Source organism: Mustelus asterias, chromosome 5 (assembly GCF_964213995.1).
Source record: "Mustelus asterias chromosome 5, sMusAst1.hap1.1, whole genome shotgun sequence".
Taxonomy (NCBI): Eukaryota; Metazoa; Chordata; class Chondrichthyes; order Carcharhiniformes; family Triakidae; genus Mustelus; species Mustelus asterias.
In genome coordinates this window covers 81,545,436-81,569,045 of record NC_135805.1, presented here as the reverse complement: position 1 = coordinate 81,569,045, position 23,610 = coordinate 81,545,436, and the positions used below count along the sequence as shown (strand labels likewise).

Below are 23,610 nucleotides of genomic sequence, written 5' to 3'. Positions count from 1 at the left end.
GGGAAGCAGGGGGAAAAGATAAGGGAAGGGGGATAAAGTAGGGGGGAGGGGAAGAAAAATGAAGAAAGACAATAAAGAAATAAAAGGTAGAGAAAAGTAAAATGTTTTAAAAATAAAAAAGAATGAACACAAAGGGGGCCAAGGTGGGGTATAGCAAATCATCTGAAGTTGTTGAATTCAATGTTGAGACCAGAAGGCTGTAAAGTACCTAGCCAGAAGATGAGCTATGAGCTAGCTATGTATTATATGAGTACAACACTAACTATACACACTGGATAGAATTTAATGCTCTCTCTGCACCCCCCAAGGCATGTTTGGTGGTTGGGGGTGCGTTTAATCAAGCAGCAGGGTGGTGGGAGGGAACCCAGCCACATTCCTGCAATTGCCCTGATTAAGCCCAATGCGGAAAGGTTCATAGATGGCCTTCCCGCTCCATCACCAACTGAGGCCTTTGAGTAATTGATGTCCAGCGAAACGCCTCATTCTGCCGCCATTGGTATTCAACCGAATGGACTTCTGGGTGTGATGGGGCAAGAGGTCCCTTGATGTCCGGCACTTGGTGCCAGATTGAAGGATGCAGCATTGGGTACCTTCCTGACCCCTATCCCTTCCTCATTCACTGTGGACTGGGGCCCTTGCTGATCGGGGGTAGCAGCTACTGGTGTTGCTTACAATTGACAACCTCCAACCTCTGATTGACTGGCAGCTCTTGAGGGGTAGGATTTTCACTCCTGTGGTCCTTGATCCCAGGGAAGGTCTGCCACTGGAGTGCCCAACTTAATATGGTAGACCCTTTCCAAAGGAGGCGATTCAGGACTCTCACTATTTCTCCAGCTGACAGGCAAGATCCCTGTCAACTGGATTAAATACTGCCATTGTATTTTAAGTGGTGACATATTTTAATAGCCATATGTCATATGAACACAAGCTTTTCTTTTTCACATTTATGAAAAATATACTTTTTCCTCAGCTCTCAATCAAACCACAGGTTTTTTACAAGGCTATCCTATTATTGGTATTTATGTGTAATGCCTGCAACTGTATCAGATAGCAATAAAGCCGAGAAGCAATTTGTAATAAATAGGCACCATGCTGATTAGACCATGGGATTAGGCTTGTTCCATTTGCGTGACTCTAATGTGGAAGCTAATGAAAGCTTTGAAGTCTTGGGAGTTATTAGGAATGCAAAGACAATGTAGCCTGTAACTTAAAAAAAAGTAAGGTTCTCCTTTGTTACTGTTAAGAAGTTGAAGCGCATTGAGTTGAATTTGCCTCTAATTTGGTTTAGGGAGCTGAAATTCTGAGCGTCATGATCTGGGCATTTATGATGTGACTGTACCTACTTGCCCTTCCACACTGACCCTTCTGAAGTATGCGAGATCAAAGGAGGGGGGGGCGGGGGGAAGTGATTTGTCTGGGGGCCAGCAGGTGCCCACTTGTTCCATAAGGACTCAAAATACAGGACTCCAGGCTTGTCTTGGGGAGGGAAGCGAGAGGGGCTCTGACCCACCCCACAGTTGAAAGCATGAAATTGCACTAAAGAAAGTTATCGAACTAAAACTTTTTGAAAACTTACTGACATATGCAGGTCTAAGTGAACTTTGTGGCCATTCTGCCCCTCAATATCCTGTATCACGGGAGGTGCCGGGCAATGGCCAGGAACCTCCTCGGAGCTGTTATCACTCCACAGCGAAAACTTCACCAAAAGCACAGTAGGAACGTTGAAAGGGATAACAAGTTTAAAAATCACATAAGCTGCAAAATTCAGTCACACAGGGAAAACGATGAGAAAACCACTGTTCTCAATTAAAGCAGATCCACATAAGGGTCAAGGACCATGCCCTCTTGCTGCCCCTACAACTTCTTAATCTTGCGTGGCCTGGCGCTATGTCTCAGTGACCTCCCCCCCCCCCCCCCCATGCCACAAGGCCGGTGATTCCCACGAAGTTTTTCCTCCCTGCTGCCATTTTGCAAAGAAATGTGAAAATTCAGCCCAGTGAAAACATCACTCCTTTTAGAACATAGAACAGTACAGCACAGAACAGGCCCTTTGGCCCACAATGTTGTGCCGAGCTTTATCTGAAACCAAGATCAAGTTATTCCACTCCCTATCATCCTGGTGTGCTCCATGTGCCTATCCAATAACCGCTTAAATGTTCCTAAAGTGTCTGACTCCACTATCACTGCAGGCAGTCCATTCCACACCCCAACCACTCTCTGCGTAAAGAACCTACCTCTGATACCCTTCCTATATCTCCCACCATGAACCCTATAGTTATGCCCCCTTGTAATAGCTCCATCCACCCAAGGAAATAGTATTTCAACGTTCACTCTATCTATCCCCTTCATCATTTCATAAACCTCTATTAAGTCTCCCCTCAGCCTCCTCCGCTCCAGAGAGAACAGCCCTAGCTCCCTCAACCTTTCCTCACAAGACCTACCCTCCAAACCAGGCAGCATCCTGGTAAATCTCCTCTGCACTCTTTCCAGCGCTTCCACATCCTTCTTATAGTGAGGTGACCAGAACTGCACACAATATTCCAAATGTGGTCTCACCAAGGTCCTGTACAGTTGCAGCATAACCCCACGGCTCTTAAACTCCAACCCCCTGTTAATAAAAGCTAACACACTGTAGGCCTTCTTCACAGCTCTATCCACTTAAGTGGCAACCTTTAGAGATCTGTGGATATGGACCCCAAGATCTCTCTGTTCCTCCACAGTCTTCAGAACCCTACCTTTGACCCTGTAATCCACATTTAAATTAATCCTACCAAAATGAATCACCTCACATTTATCAGGGTTAAACTCCTTTTGCCATTTTTCAGCCCAGCTTTGCATCCTATCTATGTCTCTTTGCAGCCTACAACAGCCCTCCACCTCATCCACTACTCCACCAATCTTGGTGTCATCAGCAAATTTACTGATCCACCCTTCAGCCCTCTCCTCTAAGTCATTAATAAAAATCACAAAGAGCAGAGGACCAAGCACTGATCCCTGTGGCACTCCGCTAGCAACCTGCCTCCAATCCGAAAATTTTCCATCCACCACCACCCTCTGTCTTCGTTCAGACAGCCAGTTACCTATCCAATCGGCCAACTTTCCCTCTATCCCACACCTCCTCACTTTCATCATAAGCCGACCATGGGGGACCTTATCAAACGCCTTACTAAAATCCATGTATATGACATCAACTGCCCTACCTTCATCAACACACTTAGTTACCTCCTCAAAAAATTATATCAAATTTGTGAGGCACGACTTGCCCTTCACGAATTCGTGCTGACTATCCCGGATTAATCCGCATCTTTCTAAATGGTCGTAAATCCCATCCCTAAGGACCTTTTCCATCAACTTACCAACCAGCGAAGTAAGACTAACCGGTCTATAATTATCAGGGTCATTTCTATTCCCTTTCTTAAACAGAGGAACAACATTCGCCATTCTCCAGTCCTCTGGCACCATCCCCGTAGACAGCGAGGACCCAAAGATCAAAGCCAAAGGCTCTGCAATCTCATCCCTTGCCTCCCAAAGAATCCTAGGATATATTTCATCAGGCCCAGGGGACTTATCGACCTTCAGTTTATTCAAAACTGCCAGGACATCCTCCCTCCGAACATCTATTTCCTCCAGCCTATTAGCCTGTAACACCTTCTCTTCCTCAAAAACATGGCCCCTCTCCTTGGTGAACACTGAAGAAAAGTATTCATTCATCACCTTGCCTATCTCTACTGACTCCATACACAAATTCCCACTACTCTCCTTGACCGGCCCTAACCTCACCCTGGTCATTCTTTTATTCCTCACATAAGAGTAAAAAGCCTTGGGGTTTTTCTAGATCCGACCCGCCAAGGACTTCTCATGTCCCCTCCTAGCTCTCCTAAGCCCCTTTTTCAGCTCATTTCTTGCTAACTTGTAACACTCAATCGAGCCATCTGAACCTTGTTTCCTCATCCCTACATAAGCTTCCCTCTTCCTTTCCACCTCTTTCGTGAACCATGGTTCCCTCACTCAGCCATTTCCTCCCTGCCTGTCAGGGACATACCTATCAAGGACATCCAGTATTTGTTCCTTGAAAAAGTTCCACTTTTCATAAGTGCCTTTCCCTGACAGTTTCTGTTCCCAACTTATGCCCCCTAATTCTTGCCTAATCGCATCATAATTACCTCTCCCCCAATTGTAAACCTTGCCCTGCCGTACGGCCCTATCCCTCTCCATTGCAATAACAAAAGACACCGAATTGTGGTCACTATCTCCAAAGTGCTCTCCCACAACCAAATCTAACACTTGGCCCGGTTCATTTCCCAGTACCAAATCCAATGTGGCCTCACCTCTTGTCGGCCTATCCACATATTGTGTCAGGACCCTCCTGCACACACTGCACAAAAACTGCCCCATCCGAATTATTTGACCTACAAAGGTTCCAATCAAAATTTGGAAAGTTAAAGTCCCCCATGACAACTACCCTGTGACCCACACACATATCCATAATCTGCTTAGCAATTTCTTCCTCCACATCTCTATTACTATTTGGGGGCCTATAGTAAACTCCTAACAACGTGACCGCTCCTTTCCTATTTCTAACCTCAGCCCATATTACCTCAGTGTGCAGATCCCCCTCAAAGTGCCTTTCCGCAGCCGTTAAACTATCCTTGATTAACAATGCTACTCCTCCACCCCTTTTACCAGCTTCCCTACACTAACTGAAACATCTATACCCCGGAACATCCAACAACCATTCCTGTCCTTGTTCTACCCACGTCTCCGTAATGGCCACAACATCGTAGTCCCAAGTACCAATCCATGCCCCAAGTTCATCTACCTTGTTCCGGATGCTCCTTGCATTGAAGTAGACACACTTCAACCCACCTCCCTGCCTACCAGTACCCACCCTTGACCCTGATACCTTCCCCAATACCTCACCACCCTCACTGACTTCTGGACTACAACTCCTTTTCCCACTCCCCTGACAAATTAGTTTAAACCCCCTGAAGAGCCGTATCAAATTTCCCTCCCAGGATATTGGTGCCCCTCTGGTTCAGGTGCACCCCATCCTATTTGTACAGGTCCCACCTTCCCCAGAATGTGTTCCAATTATCCATGTATCTGAAACCCTCCCTCCTACACCATCCCTGCAACCACATGTTTAACTGCACTCTCTCCCTGTTCCTCAACTCGCTATCACGTGGCACCGGCAACGTACCAGAGATGACCACATGTTTTGTCTTGGCTCTCAGCTTCCAGCCCAGCTCCTGAAATTCCTGTTTTAAATCCCCGTCCCTTCTCTTACCTATGTCGTTGGTACCAATGTGTACCACGACTTGTGACTGTTTCCCCTGCCCGTTACGAATCCGGAAAACACGGTCCGAGACGTCACGGACCTTGGCATCCGGTAGGCAACATACCATCGTGAGTCTCTTTTGCTGCCACAGAACCTCCTATCTATCCCTCTAACTAATGAGTCCACAATAATTATTGCCCTCCCGCTCTCCCCCTTACCCTCCCAAGCCACAGAGACGGACACAGTGCTGGAGATCCTCTCACTGCGGCTCACCACTGGTAGGTCATCCCCCTCAACCATATCCAAAGCGGAATACTTGTTGCTGAGGGGAATGACCACAGGGGATCCCTGCACGGACTGCTTCCTCCCAGCCCCTCTCACCGTCACCCATCTGTTTTCATTCCTCGGAGTAACTGTATCCCTAAAGCTTCTGTCTATGGCCACCTCTGCGTTCCTAATGATCCTAAGTTCATCCAACTCCAGCTCCAGTTCCCTAACACGGTTTTGGAGGAGCTGCAGATGGGTGCACTTCCCACAGATGTAATCAGCAGGGACACTGACGGAGTCCCTCACCTCAAACATAGTGCAAGAGGAACATTGCACTGCCTGCACACCCATCCCCTCTAGATATCTTACCAGTACCAGGTAGAAACGGCAAAAATGAATTAAACTCACCCCTGCTCGCCCTTTCTGCCTAAGCCCTGTGAGCCAAAGCCCTTATAGCTCACACTCTGCTTCCCACACACTCCCCTGCCCATTCCCGACGCTGCCCGCTGTATACTGCAGCCTACCTTTTATACTTCGCGCGCTTAAAAAACCCTTCCCAGACTCCTTAGCAGCCCACTTCCGGTTTTCACTTTAAACTTAAGAAAAATACTACTACAAAAGTAAAGGCCAAAAAAAGCACACACTAACTGACTAATTAAATAAATAAATAAATCAATCAATCTCTCACCAGCACTCCTGCCTCCAATCACTCCCTCTCTGCTTGCTCCAGTGGAACAATGAGTCTCTAAAATTAGTCTCTAAAATGCAATGGATTTATTGAACACATTGTGGTCAATTTTCTCCTCACCATCAGGGCAATAATCACTTGCCTCAGATCCATCTCTGCCATCTTAAAAACGGCCTGATTTTCATTCCACTGAACAGCCATTTTTAATAATCCCAGAATTTTATCTTTTGTGTAGAGTGGTGCAGACTCCCACTTTAATTACAGAATTCAAAAATCCCTGATGGGACTCTGAACACATACTATCGCCAAACACAGGAAATGTTTGCAATAAAACATCAGCAGTTCTGCATTCCATTTGAAGAAACCAAGTTGTATAATTGCTCAGTGCTCATTTCAGGCCTGAGCATGGAGCAGGCCCCATAACCAGGAGACTCAAGGTCATCCAGAAATTGCACCTTGAGCCTCACTAACATTATTTTTGATGAGCTGATTCCACATGTAGCTCACCCATTTGAAATAGTTGATTTTTCACCAGCAGTAAAAGGTAAATCCCATCAAATATAATAATTGAGATACTTGAACAGTTACTGGAGAGCCTTTCTCCTCCTGGTTCCACAGTAATTCTCTTTGAAATTATTATTTTGCTTTGAAATGATCTTTTCCGTGCAGCCACAGCAAAAAAAAATGTTTTTAAACCATTGAAAAAATCCTCAAGGAAGCAGCCCCGGTGCCTGCCCTGTTCTGCATAGACCAATTGGCAAAGGGCTCCTAAAACAAACAAGGACCCTCATTTAAAGTGGCCTAACGTCTGTCTTCGGCAGCAGCCAGGGTAGGTCCTTAAAAAATCAGCTGACCCAATTTCATGTTGGACATCTTACAGGATATCAGTCTTCAAAACTGATCATCACTAGCTGCATTAAAGCTAAAATTTGGGAATCACCTAAAATAAGACTGAGATGCAATTAGTGCAGATGATGTTTGATGCGGCCCCTGCCGCTCAGCTTAAAGCAGGCATTACGTCTATTACACATGTAAATGAGGGGTTTCATGTCTGTCTTAGGTCCTCAGCAGTGATGGATGAGGCAAATGCTAGGTCTGCCCATTCGAGATTGTCCAACAGCAACTCTGACTACCAGCCAAAAATAAGACATTTTCAAGCCATTTTCTAAATAAATACCTTCCTGTGGAGGCTGGAGGAACAGGAGCACTCCTTGTTTAAAGAATACAAGTGCTTCAATATTATTTTTTAACTGTAGGGATTTAAATGGTACTCCTCAAGGGTAAGGATTTTGATACATCACTCATTGATACACATTGATGATCTTCATTTGGGCATGGTGAGCACATCAAAATTTGAAGACAAGGCCAAAATAGGAATTAGGGTTAAGACCTGTTTAACCTGATCTTAACAGTAAATGCCTTTGGCAGAATATACACAAGTTGGTAGGTAAAGGTCAGGGTAAACCTCAAAGTGGAGAAGTGTGAGGTGATAACAGTTTGGGAGGGAAAACAAGAGGAGGACAGGCAAGAGCGGACGTTCCTGTTCATTGCCACAGCACAACAAAATCACAGGGTCAGGCAACGAGCCCAGAGCTTAAGGGATTCCATCTGATTCTCTTGTGTTCACTGCTCCATAGCAACCCATGATCTTCAAGCACAAGCGCAGGAAGATCTGCTAAGACAAGACTTTGGATGCAATAGAACAGATAGATTGAGGGAGGTGGATTCAAGCCTTTTTTTAAAATGTGAGCGCAAGTTGATTAAAGTTGTTATGAGAGTATATGGGATCCTAAGATTACGCAGAAACTCAAATCAAAAACATAGGTACCGCTCATAAATAAATATTGGTTAGGCTGCAATTATAATATTGTGTTCAGTTTTGAGTGCCCTACTTTAGGAAGGCTGCAAAGGCCATGGAGAGAGTGGAGAAGAAACTAAGTCAAAAGGATCAGAGGCTTCAAGTAAGCAAGACAGACTTGAATAACAGTCGCTCTTTTCATTAAAATAAAGAATGTTAGGAGAAAATCTGATAGAGGTTTTCAAAATTATGAGAAGTTTTGATAATGTAAATCAGAAAAAAAAATTTCCATTGTTCAGTGAGTACAGTGAGAACATGCCTTATCAGAAACAGGGGTGGGAGGAAAATCTGTAATAATAGTATTTAAAAATGAAGTAGGTAAATATTTGAACAAGAAACATTTTAGAAAATAAATCCTCGGAATGGAACTAATTGGATAGCTCTTTTAGAGAATTGGCACAGCTTCCATGGACCAATGATCTCTTCCTGCGCTGTAAACTCTGTATGACTCTATCTGTAACAAAGGCTTTAAAAAAAAATAGCATTCACACTGGCAGTACAGACACACAGCATAAGTTTGAACAAATCATGAAAAAACACAAAAAATGTTTATGAATTAATTTGGCCAGCAGCCTTTGGAGCAGGAAAAACATAATTACATGCAAAACCTATTTCAATTCTATTTGCTGTACTCAGGTGCTTTTGTCTTAAATCAAAGACAATGTCAACTTGTCAAAGAAAATCAACAGTTCCAAATCTGTTGGGTAAGCTATTGTTTTGTAAAGGGCTTTGTTAAAATGCTTTGATTCAGTTTTCAAAACAACTGCACCCACCGTCACAGTTTCCCCGTCACAATTAATTCCATTACTATCCTACTGCTTCATGATGAAAGGAGCATATCAGGTGCATGCTCGAATAATCAGCTTGATTAGCGTTAAGAAGCTTTCAGTTCCTTCTTCAAAACAGTCATTGTTTAATACAAGAGAACAAACTGATCTTATTTTGGAATATAATCTGGTTTTTCTTCAATAAGAGGGGCAAATTTCTTTGGGAGTACTCCCATTGACAGCTGTGACACCACCGCCCCCACCCTCCCCTCCATCCCACCGGGAAAAGCTGAAACAAAAGTGGAGACTTTGATAAGAGGTCGTCGTAAAATGTGTGCAGGTATGGCAAATTTGGGTCCAGGGAGGCTATTTGGTTGAGCACAAAATTCAAGACACAAGGAATATTGATCAAGATTAAGGATGTGAAAAAAAGGAAATTTAATTAGCTTTTTTTGCAAAAGGGTGACAGAATTACGTAACAGATCACCACTGGCAGTATTGGAATAGGAACCTATGGTAAGAGTGAATGAATTCCTTTTGGAAGAAGGGTTGAGGATTAGTTTTTCAGAATAACTGTGGGTGGTTTGAAAGGGTAGACAAGATGGTGTTCAGCTACCTAAGCACTATCATTATACTGTAAACTATGAGAATATGCCGTATCCATTGCAAAGTAGAAGTGCACTTTTCAATAATCTGTTTGTTAGCAAGATATCGGGCGGGGGGGGGGGATTCTCCCATTTCGCTGCACTAATGTTTTAGCGCAGTGAGCCAGGAGAATCTTGCGGCAGGCAATGCGCGGGATTCACGCATTCGTTCCCACCACGATAACGTCTCCTCCGCACCGGAAGTTGGCAGGGAGGTGCAAAATAATTTTAATATTACTTTGCATCCGATTTAAATGCAATTAGCGGTCCCGGGAGCAAAGTCTCCGGGCCCGCCAGCCTCTCTACCCCGCCAGAATATTTCACTCCTGTGAAGCTTGCAGTAGCTCCCCACTTTTGGGGAAATAGTGGCCTAACCCTGCTGGAGTGAAGGGGGGGGGGGGGGAGATTTAATTGAAGTACATAACATAATGAGGGGCTCTTGACAGAGCGGAAATGGAAGGATCTATTTGTATAAACAGAGGAGTCACTAGGCGGCATAGATTAAAAGTGATAGGCAGAAGGATTAAAGAGGAGTTGAGGGGAAATTATTTTAACCAGAGAGTGGGGGTGGTGGGGGGAATAGAGGCACAAAGCTTCTAAAGTATACAGTGCATGGTTATCAATTAGAAGCACCACAATCTACGGTGCTACTGCCAAGGGCTAAAATCTCTTTCAACCGGCAGACATCTAATGGGCTGAATGGCCACCTACTCTGCTATTATTTCCTATAAATCCATAGCCAATCTCCTCACTTAATTCAATGAGACCCTCAGAGAGACCATTTATATTGGTTAACTGAGACATTAAAATAATTGTGCCATTAATATATACAACGAATGGTTGGAATGTGGAGGCAAGTTGTGTGATGAAACATTTAATCATAGTTGAAAACCCTAGATAAAAGGTCAGGTTGTAAGGCCTCCTCCTCTCGCTCCATCAGGGGATTTCAGCGACTTCTCCCCATTATCCAGTGTCTATAGCAGCTTCACTTGGTGAGTCCTGAGAATTACAGTAAGGGACCGAATGGGCAAACACATGTCTCATCTTCACTTGCAGCCGTGGGTGAGGAAGAGGCATAGAGAAATTAAAGTTGAGTGGCCGCAATAAGTATTGTTGCCTGATTTTCTTCATTTTTGTACCCATCCCATGTGATTTGTGGCAGGATGAAAGAAAAAAATCCAAGCCTAGCGCAACAATAAATGAAAATCAGGCCCATTATCCAGTTTAATTAAATTTAACAGCATTTAAGATTTATAATTTGCACACAAGCAAATAACAGAGAGTCTACAGGTACATCTAAAAACTTAGTACAATCTTACAAAGGGCATCGTGGCCTCAACAAACTTGTTGGCATGCTACGTTAAATTGATAAATATGTGATACAATTATTATTATAAAATAGTATCAGCCTTAATGATAATATTGTGATATAAAATTACAAAATGCATGAATAACATTGTTCTCATAACAGTAAGGAGGTTGTAGCAATATTATAGTAAACAGCTATGACAATTTACTTCCTTCAAAGGCTGCAACTAATAAATGTTCCACAGTAAATAGAAAGGAAAGTTCAGTCTTTGTACGAGTTATGTTTGTTGTCTATACAAATGCTTTACAAGGGCAAATTATGCCAAGGAGTTAGAAAAAAAAATTGCCTACATTTTCTAAGTGAAAGATTTTTTCATTCATAAACTACGTCAAACTGCACGATCAAGTATCAAGCAATTCAGAGCTTAGAAAATAAATTCATGATGACGCTGAAAGCTCAGGGCCTCACTGAAACTGTCCTTGGCATTTTCTGACAGATAAAGATACTGATTGGAAATATTTTTAATCATCTTAATTAATTGGCAGAAGCTGGAATTTGACTTTAACCTTGAGGTCTGTAATGGATTGAAGAAAAATCATTTTAAATTATATATTACGAGAAACATCTACAATTTATCACAGCTATATGATTTCTTGCTTATTACCATTTCACAATTTAAACAGATCTACTGTTGCAGAAATTTGTTATCCATATGAAAAGGCGCAATGATAATGAATTCACTGGCAGCCTTATGAGTGGCAGTTTAATGCAGCAATCACAGCTGAACACCACCCTTTCTGTCTGCAGTGCTGATCAATTGGCCTGCACTTGACGTCATTTTCTGAAGCAGAGGGAAAATTGCTTGCTTTTCTGGATGCACTATGAATTATTAATGATAAAGGAAACAATCACCATGGCATAGCAGCAGCTTGACAAAAGTTACTCTTCCGCATACTAAGTAAAAGGGTTTGAGGCATAGTCATTTTTTGATACTGATGATTCAGATGAACCAGAGACCAAATCTATATGACATTCTAATAGTCAGATATTCCTGTTCTCCAAAGTTAATTAATACATCTATAATATTAAGTAAATATATCTCTAAAAACATTAAAATATACACTTTAACTCCTAAATGAACATGACTTTTTCTTTAAATAATAGGGCCAATTAAAATCTTGTAACAAACGAGTTTATCCTGTTATGTGTTTTTGATCTGTTGAGTTGAAGTCAAATGACATTTACATCAGTAATATAGAACACTGGTGAATATATAACATAAATTAGACAGCAAGTTCTCAGTAAGTGAAACAGGAACAATTCTATGCAATATTGGAAATATGAGCAATTTAGCGAGAAGTAAAATTACAAGAAATGTGGAACTGTCATTTTAATTGTGCATTTCAGTCTTGATCAGTGCATTCCCCCAGCAGCTAGAAATGTTGGTTCCAGGTTTCTATGTAGATTCATTTTAGAGGCTTATAATCCGCCTCAATAAGTACATGTACCAGAACAGATAAAACCAATTGTTACTAGCAACAACAGTCTTAATAAAATAATATACTTGCGCTAACAATGTGTAAGCATAAACCCTTTGAAAAAATATCACCTGTTGTCATATTAAAAGAATATGGAATGAAGAAATGAGGAAGTGCATTTGTCATGTCAAGCCCCTCCTCCCACAGACCATATATTATCTATCCTATAATCACAGATCCTATTATCCCGATGAAATCCATACCTACAATTCATCACTTCTTGATTTTCATTACAAATGCCTACTTTCCAGCAATTTCTGTTTTTTTGCTTTGTATACAAGGTGCATTACCTGTTCCATTTATTCTCCCAAAGAAAAGATCTATGAGCTTTCTTCCTGCCCCTTACACTAAATTTAAATCTAATAGTCTCAGGCTGAAAAAGTTATTGGCATGCAGCAGCATTTTATCTGTCAGGTTCAGGTGGTTTGCAAGGAGTCAACTCAGACACTACAACCATAGCAAGAGTCTAAAGAGTGGTCAGAAGAAGCCAAGTTAAGTTTGAAAAAATAACTTTATGTAAACTTGGAGGCTCAAAGGAGAAGTGTGCCCCTTTCCTCATTGGACATGCTGGAGATCATTTCTGTGTGACCCCAGCAGTAGCCTAAACCACCCATAGCTTCCCATTCCCACCTGCCTGCTGGTTTGATGTAACTCCCACTTTCTTCAGGTGGAAGACATTCAACGCGAGAGATCTCTCGGACCTCAAACTCTGGGCAGTCAAGCAGATCATTGCTCAGTTTGACCCTTACCTCTCAATTCTTATACCCAAGTTAATTCAACCCCACTGTGCTTCTGGTGATATTAGTTGCATGACGAATGTTGGGCAGGGCATTTGCACCAATCACTGCTTTTCCTTGCTGTAGGAACCTGTCAAATAGACAGATGTGGCCTTGGGTGAACATTTCATTCAGAAAACCACCTACAACATTAGATCGATCCCACAACATTGCACTGAATAACAGGTTGGTCGTTATGTAATTATGTCCTGGAATATAGCTTGACCTTCTCACACAACAGGGGAGGTCCATGAGATAACCTGAAATACAATGATTACTCTGTGGGAAGAAACACAGACACCTATTTGAGACTGATAATTTTGTCATCTCTCAATTATGCTTTATTGAATGTGAATCTCAAATTGTGGCTTTCTTCTGTTGCTTTATCAATGCATCAAGGTCCCGATGAAGGGAAGATTTTCAAAACAGAATACAGTTTTCTAAATAAAAGAAAAGGTCATCTCAAGCGTGTGTGTAGAATATTGTTCTGGGGATGATGTTTAGCTAATAAACAGATAATTTGGAAAAGAAATACAGTCATTCCTACCAATAAATTGAATTATCTATGGGGTCAATAACTGATGCAAGCATGTACCTCAGACATCCAATAAAAGGCCCCAGAAAAAATGTCAGCAGAGCAGGAACTCAGCAGTATATCTAAAAACTCCATTTCAACCACCCTGTTTCCACTAAGCGGACAGTTAAAATCCTACTCTGTTTGCATAAAAATCAAGGACAGGAATAGAGTTGAATGTGATTGTCCCCATGAATCAATTTCATGTCCAAATCTTCTGATTACGCACATGAAGAATGGCCACTTGATTTTAGATTATCAGGCATGTACCTCATAACAAATCATGTAGTCATACGACATGAACAAAGAACAAAGAACAATACAGCACAGGAACAGGCCCTTCGGCCCTCCAAGCCTGCGCCGCTCATGTGCCCAACTAGACCATTCGTTTGTATCCCTCTATTCCCAGTCTGTTCATGTGGCTATCTAGATAAGTCTTAAACGATCCCAGCGTGTCCGCCTCAATCACCTTGCTTGGCAGTGCATTCCCCCATCAACCTCTGTGTAAAATATGTCCCCCTGACATCTGTGTTGAACCTTGCCCCCCTCACCTTGAACCCGTGACCCCTTGTGTTCGTCATCTCCGACCTGGGAAAAAGCTTCCCACTGTTCACCCTATCTATGCCCTTCATAATTTTATACACCTCTATTAGGTCGCCCCTCATCCTCCATCTTTCCAGGGAAAACAACCCCAGTTTACCCAATCTCTCTTCATAGCTAAGGCCCTCCATACCAGGCAACATCCTGGTAAACCTTTTCTGTACTCTCTCCAAAGCCTCCACGTCCTTCTGGTAGTGTGGCGACCAGAACTGGATGCAGTATTCCAAATGTGGCCTAACCAACGTTCTATACAGCTGCAACATCATATGCCAACTTTTATATTCTATGCCCCGTCCAATAAAGGCAAGCATGCCATATGCCTTCTTGAACACCCTCTCCACCTGTGCTGCCACCTTTAAGGATCTGTGGACTTGTACACCCAGGTCCCTCTGTGTGTCTATACTCCTGATGGTTCTGCCATTTATTGTATAGCTCCCCCTTACATTAGATCTACCGAAATGCATCACTTCACATTTATCTGGATTAAATTCCATCTGCCATTTCTCCGTCCAATGTTCCAGCCTATCTATATCCTGCTGTATTCTCTGACAATGTTCATCACTATCCACAACTCCAGCAATCTTTGTGTCGTCCGCAAACTTACTGATCACACCAGCTACATCTTCCTCCAAATCATTTATATATATCACAAACAGCAGAGGTCCCAGTACAGAGCCCTGCGGAACACCACTAGTCACAGACCTCGAACCGGAAAAAGACCCCTCCACTGTTACCCTCTGTCTTCTATGGCTAAGCCAGTTCTCCATCCATCTAGCTCGCTCACTTTTTATCCTGTGAGATTTAACCTTTTGCACCAGCCTGCCAAGAGGGACCTTGTCAAACGCTTTACTAAAATCCATATAGACGACATCCATGGCCCTTCCCTCGTCAATCGTTTCTGTCACCTTCTCAAAAAACTCGACCAAATTTGTGAGGCATGACCTCCCTCGTACAATGCTGTCTATCGCTAATGAGATTATTCAGTTCTAAATGCACATATATCCTATCTCTAAGAATCTTCTCCAACAATTTCCCTACCACGGACGTCAAGCTCACCAACCTATAATTACCCGGGTTATCCTTGCTACCCTTCTTAAATAACGGGACCACATTTGCTATCCTCCAATCCTCTGGGACCTCACCAGTGTCCAGTGAAGAGGCAAAGATTTCTGTTAGAGGCCCAGCAATTTCATCTCTTGCCTCCCCGAGGAGTCTAGGATAGATACCATCTGGCCTGGGGATTTGTCTGTCTTAATGTTTCCTAAAAAACCTAACACTTCCTCCCTTGTAATTGAGATTTTTTCTAACGGGTCAACACATCTCTCTGAGACACTACCAGTCAACATGTCCCTCTCCTTTGTGAATACTGATGCAAAGTATTCATTTAGGATCTCTCCTACTTCCTTTGGTTTTAAGCACGAGTTACTGCTTTCAGATTATGAGGACTAGAGAGGGAAAAATGCAGGAGGAAAAAAAAATTAAAAGTCTTCACTAAGCCATATAGTACGGTGGAATAGTGGTTAGCACTGCTGCCTCAGCGCCAGGGACCTGGGTTCAATTCCAGGCTTGGGTCACTGTCTGTGTGGAGTTTGCATGTTCTCCCTGTGTTTGTTTGGGTTTCCTCTGGGTGCTCCGGTTTCCTCCCACAGTCCAAAGATGTGCAGGTTAGGTTGATTGGCCATGATAAATTGACCCCAGTTTCAGAGGGATTAGCAGGGTAAATATGTGGGGTTATGGGGATAGAGTGGGATCATTGTCAGTGCAGGCTTGATGGGCCAAATGGCCGCCTTCTATACTGTAGGGATTCTAATCAGCTTAAATGAACAATTTGGGCTAAAGCATAAATCGAGTGAAAGCATTAACTATTGGAAGTGACAATCAGAACAAACTATATGTTATCACCTTTCCCTTTTTTTTAAATCAATGAGGTAGGAAACAAGAGTCAGGAACTTTCCCAACATTGTGATCCTGCTTCTGTTCCAACAGTGCCAGCTGGCAAGCTTTTTATCTCCTGCAGAGTACGGCAGCCTGGAGTCGGGCCTATCTTTAAAGCCAATGCTGTGACAGCCAGGTTAAAAGGCCTACCTCCATTCACAGAAACATTGGCCAAATTGTTCTGACCAGTGCAAAGCCTCTCGCGCCCCCTTAACCTCCCTACCCCATCATCCGTCCTTCATCCTTCTCACCTACTATCCCTCTTATCCAGTATCTATATGTATATTATTATGATAATAACATTTGGAAATCTTTGACAAGCTCAAATCTATCAAAATAAACAAAGGTTACTTAAAACTTGAAAAAAACATTGTTCTCTCCGGAAGCTCATATATCTGTTAAAGAAATTGTGGTGGACCTCAGTTGTGCCTTTGTCCTATATGGACCACCGTTGTGTGTGTTTGTCATACCTGGACACACCCCCTTCCAGTTTGGTTCCTCCCCTCGGCACCTAGTATAAAGGTGGCTGTCTCCTCCCCCTTGTTCAGTCCAGGTCGGTTATTTGTTGGGATCTGCTCCTGATTCTGTTGTGAATAAAAGCCTACACTTGTATTGGCACACCGGTAGTCTTTCACCTTATTGATAGCGCATCAGAAATCAAGCTCAAATTCCCTCAGCAGCTGTGTTAACAAACCATGCAATGCAGAATCAATTAGTGCCTTTGAAGATAACGCCCTACATGTGCTACAACTTTCAAACAGCCAAGCAAGTGGCATAGCTCTTCTACAAAGAATGAAGGAAAGTCATGGGGAGAGTTTAAACAATTAGCTATTGATCTCAAAATGGGCTAACTTTTCAATATCGTGTAATGCAGAACAGCATCTTGCCTATTAATCTATTCTAATGCATCTGAAGATGTTTCTATTTTCACAATGTTGTTCTTTACTTGACAGCTTGCCAGAAACAACTACCCGAGAAACATGTTATTTAATGGTCACTTACATTTTCCTACCACAGCACACTTCCAGAATGGCGTCAGCAACCTCTAAACCACAGCGCATCGGATTCCCAAACTATCTTTTTTTCTTGCTCCATTGAAAATTGCTGGAGCACAAAGAAGGTGGGACTTCTGCCTTTGCCACTCAATGACCCCTTTTTATTCTATTTCTTGACTCCATGCACTTCCCCAGCCCACATTCTTTATTGTCATGTCGGGAAATCATGGCAGTTAACTGGTACACAACCTGGTCCCACAAGCAGCAACCAAATAAATAACCAGTTTTGATGGGGTCATTTGAGGCCTGAATGTACCCCAGGAAAGGGAACTCCTCTGTTCTTCTTTGAATAACATCATGCAAGCTTTCTTATCTAAATGAGAGAAACATGGTATAAAATTTCATCCATTTGACGTAATTCCTGCAGTGCAGCATTCCTTTAATAACTGCCCTAGAGTATCAGGACTAAATTATCTGCTCATGGTGGAGTTTGAACTTCCAACATTGTGTTTCAGGAAAGAGTGCTACAATTTAGCCAATACCAACATCTAAATTTATTGATCTCGCGGGTAATGAACTGTAGGTTACAAGTCGTTCTCCTATTACAGTGGTTCCCAAAGTGTGCGGCGCGCCACACTGGTGCGGCGAGAGAGGATGGCAAGTGTGGCGGGAAGATTCAAGGACAATCAAAGAAACGCAGACAGAGAAACATAGAAAAACTACAGCACAAAACAGGCCCTTCGGCCCCACAAGTTGTGCCGAACATATCCCTACCTTTTAGGCCGACCTATAACCCTCCATCCTATTAAGTCCCATGGATTAGATATTTTTCCAAAGTGATTGTTTTATGCTTTCTGGATGTCCCATGATCAAATTATAAAGTAGTTGTGTTCTATGTTATGAATCAAGCACTGCTAGGAGTTGTTTTTTTTTTGTTTTTGAATGTATTTCTTATCAATAAAAAATTCGGTGTGGCGCGAGCAAATTTTTATTCCAAAAGTGCGGCCCAGTGAAAAAAGTTTGGGAACCACTGCCCTATTATTTTGAGTGAATTATTGTAGATTCTCTATATTTGGAGCAGAAGGCTACAACAAAAATGATTTTCTTTCCTGTCAAACTTACCTCCATTAAATTTGTGATGTACAGTCCTATTGTTAACCAAACTATAAATCACTAACAAAGCCTTTCTCAAACACCATAGAATATCAGTTACTTTGAATTGACTACATTATCTAAATAAATATTATTCTAATTTTTATTTTTTCAGATCTTTTCTAACATTATTCTTGCAATCAAACCTGTTTGTAAGTTACTTTGATTTGATTTATTATTGTCACATGTATTAACATACAGTGAAAAGTATTGTTTCTTGCACGCTATACAGACAAAACATACCGTTCATAGAGGAGGAAATGAGAGAGTGCAGAATGTAGTGTTACAGTCATATAGCTAGGGTGTAGAGAAAGATCAACTTAATGCAAGGTAAGTCCATTCAAAAGTCTGACAGCAGCAGGGAAGTCTCAAGCAGCAGGGTTGATTCACAAGCCATGGAACCTCTGCGATTCACCTTTGGGACTAGAGTCTGAATCCAGCCAAACTAATCAAGTGACACTGTACTTCTCTGCTAGCTGGACATATCCAGTGCAAAATGATTTGGGCCCAAACACAAAACTGCCCATTCTTCGGACTATATGCCGTGACCTCAGTTGGAGAAGACACAAAGATAGCTAATATGAAGAGTGGTAAATGCAAACAGTGGTGAATTTTTGCTGCTCTGCTATGGGTAGTTTAAAAAGTGCTGATATTCTTTACATTAGTGAACAGGCATTCTGTTGTGTTCAGTGCTGGTATATTTAGTTCTAAAATGTTAACTTGTAAGGCTTATGGAATCCTCAAGTAAAATGGACTCTAGCTAATAAAAGACAAACTTGTGCAAATTGATTGGATTAAAACTTCAGATATTGTCTGTAAATACTGCACTCTAAGTGATTTGAAATTAATTCTTCTTAGTCATTTGGTCATCCAGAAATTGAGTATTGCTGAAAAAAAAAACATTTTATCGAAGCTTTTTGTTTTGCACTCATGACAATTGGAGGAATATCAATATCAGAGGAAACAACAACTTTCTACAGTGTGAGAAGGAGGTGCTGATTGGTTGGCAAGTGGACTCTGATTGCTGGAGGCATTGCCATGTTTTTTTTTTCAGCAATACTCAATTTCTGGATGACCAAATGACTAAGAAGAATTAATTTCAAATCACTTAGAGTGCAGTATTTAAAACAGGCAGTTTGACTGATTGGTCAAGGCATTGCCCTTTGGAATGAACCAGCGAGTGGCTATCACTTATCTTGTTTAGCTGAATCAGGTGCAATGTGCGTACCTGTTCTTACTGTCTGCAAAGAACAGGGCCCTGTGTATCAATATATGTAGTTTTCAGTACCCACAAGTGCATCACACTACAAACCCAACTGATAATTGTAAATTTGTTTGTAGCATCATTTTTAGCATACTAAGGATTATTTACAAATGTTGTCCAACAGAATCACACCTCATGTTGGACACTGTGTTTTGCATTTTGCAAGTACAGGGTGATTGGGTACAATCTATACTTTGCCTGTTGCGAACAGTGAAAGGGACATACTAAGAACAAAGAAAATTACAGCAAACAGGAACAGGCCCTTCGGCCCTCCAAGCCTGCACCGACCATGCTGCCCGACTTAACTAAAAAGTTAGATATGATCTGCTAATCTTTGGGATGTAGCCTCACACTGGCACTAAAATCATAAACCATATTATTCATTTGTGAGATAGGCAGAATATCTTTTTGGTTTGACAGCCAAACTAAGATCAGCATGTCCCTTCTATTGTTCGCAATGGGTAAACCAATCAGTGCTTGCAAGATGCAAACAGTATTCAACACTGGATGTGAATCAGTTTTTGGACAACATTTGGTAAATAATCCTCAGTCTGCTAATGTGATGTTAGTGTACCTTTAAGAAAAGGGTTTTTTTTAAATCATGTTCTCTGCAGCTATCATGGCTTGTTTTTTTTTCTCATTGTTGCCAGGCCATCTGCTAGAAATCCTTTTATGGCTACTTCAATGGCTTAAGTGGGGTTTTGTTAATTCTTACTCTGGGATCTTTTATGACCCTGCATTGTGAAGGGAAAGATTGATTGACAGTCAAAGTCAGATGGTTCCTCCCTAGAATTAAAATCTAAGGATTCACTTTCAGTTTTAGTTTCGAAGGGGTTGAACATCAAGCTGGAAAGCCGTGTTTCTCTCCCTCTATCCCTGGTTTTGGAAATTCTACTCTTAGCTGGAAGCAAGGTTCCTGGCCTTCCAGGAATAGAAAAATCTGCTGTTGGAGATTGGCTTGACTAGAGTCTCCCTAGTATTTTGGTAAGCTACTCTGACTCCAAGTTTGTCTGTGTGTGCCTCAAGAGAACTGCAGCATTCAACCAAAGGACTAAATTCCAGTATCACATGAGCATTAGTCTTTGCTATGTTAAACCTGTGGCAAAGGTTTTATTTATTGGATTTGTTTCTTTGGAATGGTGTTTAGCTGTTAAGGTTTATACATCATGATTTTTTTTGTTTGTTATTGGTAAAAGTTATTGCTAATTTTCTTTCTATACATGGTAACTGTATTCTTAAATAAACTTTCTTTGATAAAAGCTCCCACATGGAGTGGCACAGTGGTTAGCACTGCTGCCTCACAGTGCCAGGGACCCAGGTTCGATTCCCAGCTTGGGTCACTGTCTGTGTGGAGTTTGTATGTTCTCCCCGTGTCCGTGTGGATTTCCTCCGGGTGCTCTGGTTTCCTCCCACAGTTGAAAAATGTGCTGTTAGGTGCATTGGCCATACTAAATTCTCCCTCAGTGTACCCGAACAGGCGCCAGAGTATTCCGACTAGGGGATTTTCACTGTGACTTCATTGCAGTGTTAATGTAAGCGTACTTGTGACACCAATAAATAAACCTAATGGGTCATTTGAATCATACCTGAAGTGAGACATATCATGCTTACCCTAGCTAAATTCAAAATGCAAAACCCATGTGCCACATGGATATCATAAAACATTTTGGAGTTTCTGACCTGAATTATAACACTAAAAGTTATGCTGACAAACAATTTAAGATTGTTGGTCAGATTCAGAGTGTGGTTCATTTGCTTGCACTGGATGCTACACATATTAATAATATACAGGACCCTTTTCTTCACAAACAGAAAGAACATGAACATATATTTGCGCCTGTTTCAGCTAAACAAATTAAGTGATAGCCATTTGCTGGTTTATTCCACAGGGAAATACCTTGATCAATCAGGATGTGGAGATGCCAGTGTTGGACTGAGGTGGGCACAGAAAGAAGTCTCACAAAACCAGGTTAAAGTCTAACAGGTTTATTTGGAATCACGAGCTTTTGGAGTGCTGCTCATTCATCAGGTGAGTGATTACTTGATCAGAGTCAAGTTGCCTGGTTTAAATTTCAAACAATGCTCGACAGTAAACTGTCAGTCACCATCAACTGGTTCATTCTCCATGGCAATGCCTCCAGAAATCAGAGGCCACTTGCCAACAAATCAGCATCTTCTTCTCATACTGTATAAAGTTGTTGTTTCCCCTGACATTAGTATTCTTGTGATTGTCTGAATAAGAGCAAGATGAAAAGCTTTGACAAAATATCTTTTCAGCAATATTCTAATTTATCTTACTTAAACGTACTTTATGAAAAGGATTTAAACATCACCATTTAGTTTTCCAAAACATATCTCAGAAGGTAACCAGCAAAAAGAAAAGTGTAATTACCATCAGCTTAACACAAATTTAGCCGTCACCTTATACCAACACAAATTTGCCTATTGTCCCGCACAGCCTCTAAAAACGCGGAGGAGGTCAGTGAACACAGCACTGCTATTATCTTAATGGATTCTCAATAAATTGCACCCAAAATGTTTACTGAAAATATAGTGGCTCATTTGAAATTGTATAGTATTATTTTTTCAGAAGTGACAGATGCTGCACACATCTAAACAGGAATATGTGTGTCATCGAAAATTAGGCTAATTTTCTCAGTCAATTTCCTGATGGGCGTTTGGTTAAAATATTTGTTACCTGATTCATTCATTGCCCTCAGACAGTTGTTTGCTTCAATAATTCTTTTCGCCTCTCTCACTGTGGTCAAATTATTTTTGATCTCAGTTAAAATAGTCGCCATCTTTAAGATGTAGCTTTTGAGGAAGCTAGTTAAATCCACTTTTATATCTAAATCCTTACTTCAGAACAATCCTGTGTGCTTCTTCCTGTCATTACAGATAGAAGAATGGCTTTCGAGTAACAAAAAAATGCACTGCTGCCATCATTCAGGCTAAGTTGCAGAACCGGTGCACGCGAACATATGAATTAGGAGTAGGAGTAAGACATTCTGCCCCTTGAACTTGCTCTGCCATTTGATAAGATCATGGCTGATTTGATTGTGGCCTCAAAACTCCACTTTTCTGTCTACCCCTTATATCCCTTATCAATCAAGAATCTATCTAACTCAGCCTTAAAAATATTCAATGATTCTGCCACCATTGTTCTCCGAGAGAAAATATTTTTCATCTCAATCTTAGATAGAGACCTCTTATTTTTAAACTGCATCCTCTAGTTCTAGTTTCTCTCATAGTGGGGGTGGGGGGAATTTCTCTGCATCTATCTTGTGAAGTTCCCTCAGAATCTTCTAAATTCCAATAGATATAGACCTAAATTGTACAACCTTTTCTCATCAGATAACCCGTCATCCCAGGAATCAGTGGAGTGAACATTCTCTGTACTGCTTCTAATGCAATGATATCCTCTCTTAAGAAATGAAGCCAAAACTGTACTCAGTACTTCAGATGTGGTCTCACCAACACCTTGTACAACTATAGCAAAACTTGCCTACTTTTACATGCAATCCCCTTAGCAATAAGCAACATTCCACTTGCCTTCCTAATCATTTGCTTTATCTGCAAAATAACCTTTCGTGACTCATGTACCAGGACACCCAGATCCCTCTATACCACCAAGTTCCACAATCGCTCATGATTTAAATAATACACTGCTTTTCTATTCTTCCTGCTAAAGTGGACGAGTTCACATTTTGCCACATTTTACACTATCTGCCAATTTTTTGCCCATTTACTTAACTTATTTATATCCGTTCATAGACTCTTAATATGCAATGAGATTCACACCAGATCAAGGATAGTCCATGAAGCAGACATTTCCGAAACAATGCTTCTGCAGCTTGGAATAACCTAGTGTACTGAACAATATCTATCAACCATGTTAGAATAATTATGGCATGAAATTTTTGTACTACATGGTGAAAGAGAGAAGCATTACCAGCCTATTTGAA

General features: G+C 41.6%; 1 protein-coding gene across 1 annotated transcript in view; it reads right to left on the bottom strand.

Annotated features, from left to right (window-relative positions):
* Positions 1-23,610, bottom strand: part of LOC144493635 (calcipressin-2-like) — a 320,920-nt gene that overhangs the window by 176,897 nt on the left and 120,413 nt on the right.